The following is a 7,884-nucleotide window of genomic DNA, read 5'->3' on the forward strand; positions in this document are numbered from 1 at the left end:
TATCTTTGATTCCTCTCGGCTTCAAAGAAATAATCTATTATTCCTATTCCTAAGGTTTAGGTAAAGACATAAATATGATCCTAGAAAACAGTGAGGTTATCTTTCTCTAAATTATTAATTTTATTCCCCCAGTAGGAAATTTCTGATTGTGGAAACCAACTAAGAGTTAGAGAAAACTAACTGAAGACGAAATTCTGCACATGTTCAGAAGCCTTAAAAGCGGGGCATGCTTCTGCCTGGTAGACGGCAGTTAGTGGCCAGGAGGTCCCTAGGCTTGTCCTGAGGGTGAGCTACTCCTCAGGTAGGAGAGAGCCGTCAGCTAGTTACACCTTCTGTTCTACTCCCCACCAGGTTTATCTGAGGGTTTCTGCTCTGGATCCTGTATAGTCAGACCCCTTCCTTTCTATCCCTTGCCTTGCTGTTTAGTTTTGACCCTGGAAGAGACAAAAATTGGCTTTTGTGTCTGTAATTCATGTGACATTCTAAGGACACACTAAAGCTATATTGAGCTTCCTGCTGCTCTCTGGACCATGGAGTTTGGAGAGTTTGGTAATGATTAAGACATTTGTGGCAAATGAAACATGTCATTATTTTTAAGTATTAAGAGGTGAAATGTTATTTTAAAAATTGATACAAGCAAGTGTTTTCTTTCTAAGAACCACCTTGTTCTTTAGTCTCTTTCTTTTAGAGATGTCTTAGAACCTTCTAAAGACTTCATCTTGATTAATTCTGTTTGATGAACTCAGACATTCTTAAAATCCTACCTGTGCACTTTTAGCTTTGGACAAGAATTGTATTTAAAATAGAAAAGCATTATATATGACAATGAATGTGTATGTGAGCCAAACCCGTAACCAGTAGCTTACTTTCAGCTAACATTGCATAGAGCTACGTATTACCGATTTCATAGTGAAAACATAACCATTTTCATCAATCTCCCTCTCACATGCCTTAATTTTCTTGCTTTACAATTTGCCCAAATGTATGTAAGTGCCAACTGTAGAAACCAAAACCGTGGCTAGTTTAAAAAACACAAAAGTATTACCTTGGGAGTAAGTATGAGAATGAGTTGGGCACTGGCATCTAGGGAAGAGAAAAAAAAAAAAGGAAAGAAAGAAAGAACGAAAAGAAAAATGTAAAGTGAGACTGGAAACCCCAAAATGGTAACTCACATTGCATTCTAAGATGTTATCAAACTGGTAGTTATTGGCAGACATTGTATAATATAGAGAAAGCCACCCAGAAATCACGACGAAGAGTTGACTCAGAGTCTTTCCAGAGCTGTAGGATTACTGAACTGATTTATTCAAGCAGTACCTACTAAATGCCTGCGGGCAGCTCGCACACGCACTCCGGAGGGACACGCAAGTTTAATCTGGGGCCCCTGATTTCCATGAGGCCCGGCTCTTACTGGGTTAGGAGCTTTGACCAAACTGACCCAAGGTTCACTGTACCCGTGCGCCTGTCCTCAGCCCCCCACTCTGGGAACGCTCCTTGTCCCAGTGTCTTCAAGGTGTTTTTCTTCAGACAGGCTCCACACGCGAGCCTCCGAGGAGCCTTCCCGGGCCGCAGGCCCGCCTGCCTGGTCCCAGCTCGTCCCGCCCCTTCCCCGCCCGTCCAGTCCCGGGCGCGCCCACACCGGACACGCGCTGCTCGCCGGGGTCCCCCGCTTCTCAGTCTGCTTCTCTGCAGATTGTCCACGTCCTCCTTTTGGAAACTTCCCCCCGCCCCCCCACGGCTTCCGTCTCCCTTTCCTGTCCTGGTCGTCTCCTATTTCCCGGACTGTCCCTTCTCTGGATTCTCTTTCTCCTGCTCGCTATCTATCTGATGGGGCGGGGTCAGGAAAATCTTTTCCGTTTCTTTCGGTGGCCCAGAGGACCCTGTCAATAGTGGGGTCTCGCTGGATACCGCGTGCATAACTCCCTCTTCTCTTCCTCCCCGCCAAAAATTCAAATTTGGAACTAAAACATCCGACGGGGAAGACGGGGTCAGGAAGGAAAAGCGTTGATCTCAAGAGCCGTCCAGATCTCAAAAATTCGGAGAACTGCGACGACAAACCGACCAGGGGCGCGGGAGCGACCGATCCCGTAGGTCAAGGCTGCCACCTAGCGGCCCCGCCGCCCCGGGCTCCCGCGCGGCAGAGGAAAGCGGCAAGGCCACGCCCGCTGCTCCACGGGTGGCCTTTACTTTCGAGAACGTTCCCTGCTCTGCGCCCTCCAAGGACAAGAGAAGAGAGGCAAAGGGGAGAAAAATACCCAAACTCAAAGCTTTCTAGCGCTAACGCTCCTGGGAGCATAAGCTCCTCCCACCTCGCTTCTCTCTCTCTCTTTTTATTTATTTCTTGACGGTTTTCATAACTCTTATTTTTTTCAAGCTCTGAGGCCACCTCAATGCCTCATTTCCACTCCTGACTTGTGGTCTGTCTCCTATCCCCTCGTGCCCTCTCAGGACAGTCGTCTGTCCCGTGTTTCCTAGTCCCCACTCCCTCCATCCTCCTCAGTGTATTTTAGAGCTTCACGCCTAAACGCTCCCACCTGCTATGTCCTCTGGCCTGCCCGCCCCTGCTCCCCTCCTGGCCTGCGTTTGTCGGCTCCGTTTTCGTGCCGCGCACACACTCCTTGGCCCCTGAAATCAGGCTGCTGCGCCTGCAAGTCCCAGCCTCCCGCTGTTGCTCTCCTCTCAGGCCCCGGCAGCTCGCTCCTGCAGCGCGGAGCACTGCGTGCCACCCGTCCCCGGGCAGGGGGAACTCTGTCCTTGGAGTCCAGGACTGCCTGCTTGCCTGGGTTCCCCCAGCTGCTCTTTCTCCGGCCGCTTTTCCACTCTGCCATTCCTAAATGTTGGGTTCTTTCCTGGGCTGGCTTCAGCCCTTCTGACCCTTCTTCCTCCCTCACCCTTTGTAGCCCACCTGTTTCTTCACCCGCATCCACCCCCTTCTCTAAGGACCCTTGCTGTCCCCTGGTTCCGGGTGAGCTCTCATCTGGATTACTACCGACTTCCTAACCCGCTTGCGTGGGCCCCACCTCTATTCCCCTCACTGTGGCGGTGGTGGGGTTGTTTCCAGTGATGTCACTCCTTGTTTAAAGCTGCTCTAATGGCTCCCCAGGGCTCTTAGAGGAGATTCTGACCTGGCCCCTCCACCCCGCATCTAGCTCCATCTTGGGTTAGAGCGCCTGGAAAATTATTAATAACTTTGTTTTTTTCCTTGAATGAGCCACAATCTCTGTCTCTTTCTCTCCTCCAGAACTTTGTCCTTGTATTTTCCTCTGTCTGGAACACACTTTCTTTTCCTCTTCTGGAATAACTTCTGTTCTTTCCCATCGGGGGCTGTCTTCCCTGAGGCTGGAGACCCCAGGTAGACACCTCTTCTCTGCAATCCTAGTATTGTGCCTCTCTATTAAACCTGTTACCACACTGCATTGCTGGTGCTGTTTTGCTGTTTGCCTGTTTCCATCTGCCTCTGGATTGTAAAGTTAGTGACGCCAAAGCAAGATTTACCCTTTCTCACAACTTTATTTGTAGTGGCTAGCACAGTGCTGGGCACAAAGTAATTGATCACTCAGTAATTAGTTCTGATTAAATGAATAAATACATGAATGTAGACATTTTTATCCCCCTGACTGTCTTTTCTCTTTTCCTGGTGTGCCAAGACAGAGAGCCTGAACTGGGGTGGGAAGAATAGGCTGTGGGCTCCCCACCTTCTTAGGATGACCTGAAACCACTGAAGGGCTTCCCTGGACTCCTGAGAAACAAGAGAACCGTGGTCAGAGAAAGGACCTCGTCTACCTGCTTTCGTGGCTCTGGCCCCATTATCCTGGCTTCCCTCCTGGTGTCACTGATGCACTCTTAGCGGTGGCTGGCAAAGGCCAACCTACCTCCTGTTCACCAAATCCCAGCCCCTCTCCTCTACTCAAGGACATCACCAGCAGCTCTTCCTTTTCTGCCCTGCATCATCAGAATTCCCTTCCTTGTTATATGTTACCTGTCCACATCCAGCATATTTTTAGCCTATCCATAAGCGTATTTCCTCTGTATTACATTACAAAACCAAAAACGTCTTGTCCTTCTTTCCTCTCTTGTTCCTGCTCCTACCTCTCTCTCCTACTGATGACCATACCCACTCTTCCCATTTCTCTTCTCGCATTCTCTCTGGAACCTCCTGTCATCAGCTTTTGTCCCTGACTCTATTGACAAGCTTCCCAGCTCACTAATGTCCTCTGTCTGGTGAGTTCCCCGCTCAGTTCTCAATTCAGTCCTCATCTTACCCGACCTGTAAGCAACATCCTCCTGTTCCCCTCCTCCCCTGGAAACACGTTCTTTCCTGGCTTCCAGAACACCACTCTGGGTTTTCTTCCTGCTGCACTGGCTGCTCCTGGACTCATTTCTTTTCATGCTCTTGACTCAGAACCCTGGAGGACTCAGGCTTCAGCCTGGGGACCCTTCTCTTCTCTCTCCATGCTCACTCCCTAGTGACCTCACCTGGTCTCAATGGCTTTTTTTTTTTTTTTTTTGAGACAGAGTCTCGCTCTGTCACCTGGGCTCAAGTGCCCAGTGCCATGGCATCAGCCTAGCTCACAGCAACCTCCAACTCCTGGGCTCAAGTGATTCTGCTGGCTCAGCCTCCCAAGTAGCTGGGACTACAGGCACACGCCACCATGCCCAGCTAATTTTTTCTGTTTTTAGCAGAGACAGGGCTGGTCTCAAATTTCTGACCTCAAGGGATCCTCCCACCTCAGCCTCCCATAGTGCTAGGATTACAGGCCTGAGCCACCGCACCTGGCCAGTCTCACGGCTTTGAACACCTTCTATGTGGACAACTTTCACATTTATCTTTCTGGCTTGGGCCTCCCTCCTGAACTCCAGATTCAGCTACCTACTAGACATCTCTATTTGGATGTCTATGAGGCATCTCCCATTTTCAGTCAAAGACTGAGCTCCTGGTCTTCCCCATCCCAGTTTAATGGTGATTTCAGCCTTCCAATTGTTCAGGCCAGAAAACCAGGTCATCCCTGGCCCCCTCCCCATCTGCCTCAGTCTCTTGTTCTGAAACCCTACCCGGTGTGCTCCACCTCTGCATACCTTCCCCAGGAGCTACGTGGTTTGCTCCCTCCCTCCGTGGTCTTTCTGCAGCAGTTACCTTCTCAGTGAATGTTGTAGGCTCCTGAAGACAAGGTCCTAATCCCGGGAACCTGCGACTGTTACCTTATATGGTAAGAGGGACTTTGCGGGTGTGACTAAGTTAAGGCTCTTGAGATGAGGAGATTATCCTGGAGTATCTCTCTGGCCCTAGATGCAATCACATGTGTCCTTATATAATAGTATTATAGGAAGGCAGGGGGAGATTTGACAGAGATGGCAGAAACGTGACCACTGAAGCAAGAAGTGGCGCTGTTGGCTGCAAAGATGAGGGAAAAGGCCCCCAGCTAAGGAATGCAAGATACAGCTTTAAAAGCTAGGAAAAAGTAAGTAAATGAATTCTCTAGAGCCTCCAAGCCCCAGGAGGGCCTGTGGCCCTACTTACACCTTCATTTCAGTCTAGTAAAACTAACTTTGGCCTCTGACCTCCGGAACTGTAAGAGAATAAATGTGAGCTGTTTTGAGCCACCAAGTTAGTGGTAATTAATTTGTAGGAAACTAACATGATGAGGGCTGCTCTGACCACCTCTAAAATTGCATCCCTTCCTCAACATCCCACCCCCCTTTATTTTCTCTTCAACACCTGTCAACAGCTAATGTACTTTAAATTTTACTAACTAGTCTGTCCCCCATGCCCCACACAGGCAGGTAAACACCCTGATGGCTTGGTTAGGCTGTTCTGGTCCCTGCTATGCCCCAGGGAGGAAAGCACAGCCAGATAAAGGGAAGCTGTAACCTGTGGACAGAGTGTGACTCTCTGCCTCCAGGGCTTCCCCCACCTCTCTGGCCAGGCCCCGCCTTGCCTGTGTCTCTTCAGTGCTGGCTCTTGTCCCTCCACTCAGCTGGCTGGCAGCGCGCCTGCTCTGTGGAGTGGAGAGCGGAGGCTGGAGTGCATGCCATGTCCAAAGGAGGTGGCCGTCATCTCACCTCTGCCACAGTTCACTTTCTCTGGATGAAGTGTGCACCCAGTGATGCCATTTTCCAATTTTCCAAGATTTTTATCTGAAACCTCCCCCTTTTCAAACATTTCCCCTATTAGAAAAATAAACCCGTGCAGAAGAAAGACAGCACCATTTTGCTGCACCTGCTGCGGCAGTGCCACTCCCCAAGAGTTCACCCTTCAGCCCTTTCCTTCTGGGTCTACAGTTTGCCAAGGCCTTTGCTTCCACGGGTTTCAACTGTTCCATACACACTGTGAATCCCCAACTCGCTCTTGAGCTCCAGAACAACACATTCAACCACCTACTGAGGGTATTCATGGGGATATGCCAGAGATATGTCCAACTCAAAGTGCCCAAGACTGCAGTGACCATCTTCCTACCAAAGCTAACCCTCCTATAGTCCCTACCTTGGTAAATGGCCCACTGTTTACCTGATGCCCCAGCCAGAAATCTCAATTCCTCCCTCTGTGTCACTAATCAGATACAAAATCCTGCGGATTCTAACCAAGTCCTCAACAGTTCTCCTATGTGCCCCGTGTACCAGCTGCCTCCTCGGTGCCTGAAGCCATTACCTTTAAGCTGGAGCACCACAATGACCCCTGGTCCTTCCTCTTCACTCCACACTGCCGCCAGAAGGTGCTAACGTAATTCTAATCTTGCCACACTCCCTTTTTATGCAACCATTCCAAAAACTTTGTGTGACACTGGTCCCATGGGACATGGATAGAGTCCCATAGAATAAGGAGTTCTATGATGACACAGGCTTAAAATCAAGAATTTGAACACAGCTAAACTTTTTCCTTCTGCAGAACTTCTTGGAATCCTTCCTGTCCTAATGTATATCCCAACTTTCCAAGAGGGCAATAGAGCAGTTAAGTAGTTTCCCAAACTTAATTGGCCATGGCATTCTTTTATCATGGGGCATTTCAAGGTATTAGTGTTTCATGGTGAGAAATATTGCTTCAATAATTTTCCAATATCTACAGGACACAATTCAAATTCCTTACCATAGGCCTGAGAACAAGGACTGTGAAGCCAGAGTACAAGTTCAAATTATGACTGTGCCATTTGCTTAACTGTGTGACACTGGACAAATTATGCTCCGTGCCTTTATCTATGAGGATAACGATACCGTATGTCACAGTGTTGATGTAAGGATTAGAGTTACTATTATTTAATAGTGCATGCGAAGTGTGCAGAACAGTCCCTGGCACATGGTGTTAGCTATTTTCTTACTCATGATCTTTCACCAGCTATCTTCTCCATCCTCACCTCCTAGGAAGGCAGGTCCAGACTTTACTTTTAGATCCTGGAACTACATCTCTCCATCTGTGGTGTGCCTCTCCTTTCCCCCTTTCCGTTTTTCCAGACCGACTGTGCGCTTGCACAAGCAACTAGTTGTCAGGTGACTATTATGTACCCGGCATTTCTGGAGAGGGAGCCAGGGATGTCAGCATTGAATACCCCATCTGCACCTGCCAGGCAGTGACTCCTTGGGATTTCTCACATCCATTTTTCCCTTCTATCCCTGTCTGTTGCTTTGGAACAGGCCAGTTTCACCTGTTCCTTCATCCTGTTCCCCACTGGACTTTAAACCGCAGCAGAGACTTTCATCTTCGTTATCGCCAGAACCTAGAATAGTACCTGGCACTTACTATACACCTGAAAAATCAGTGTCAGTTGGATACATGAATTTGTGCTGGCCACCGTGCCAAGCTCTACACTGCCTTCCACGATGTGGGGCCAGGCACTGTCCTCTCTGGGCCTCGGTTTCCTTAACGGTAGTCAAGCAGAGCAAAACCTGCCTCAC

At 49.0% G+C, this 7,884-nt stretch overlaps 1 protein-coding gene across 2 annotated transcripts in view; it reads right to left on the minus strand.

Annotated features, from left to right (window-relative positions):
* The window catches only part of ADHFE1 (alcohol dehydrogenase, iron containing, 1), a 38,388-nt gene that overhangs the window by 24,808 nt on the left and 5,696 nt on the right, over nucleotides 1-7,884 (minus strand). The gene's annotated exons all lie outside the window — the stretch shown is intronic.

Source organism: Propithecus coquereli, unplaced genomic scaffold (assembly GCF_000956105.1).
Source record: "Propithecus coquereli isolate 6110/MARCELLA unplaced genomic scaffold, Pcoq_1.0 Scaffold8, whole genome shotgun sequence".
NCBI classification, from domain to species: Eukaryota; Metazoa; Chordata; class Mammalia; order Primates; family Indriidae; genus Propithecus; species Propithecus coquereli.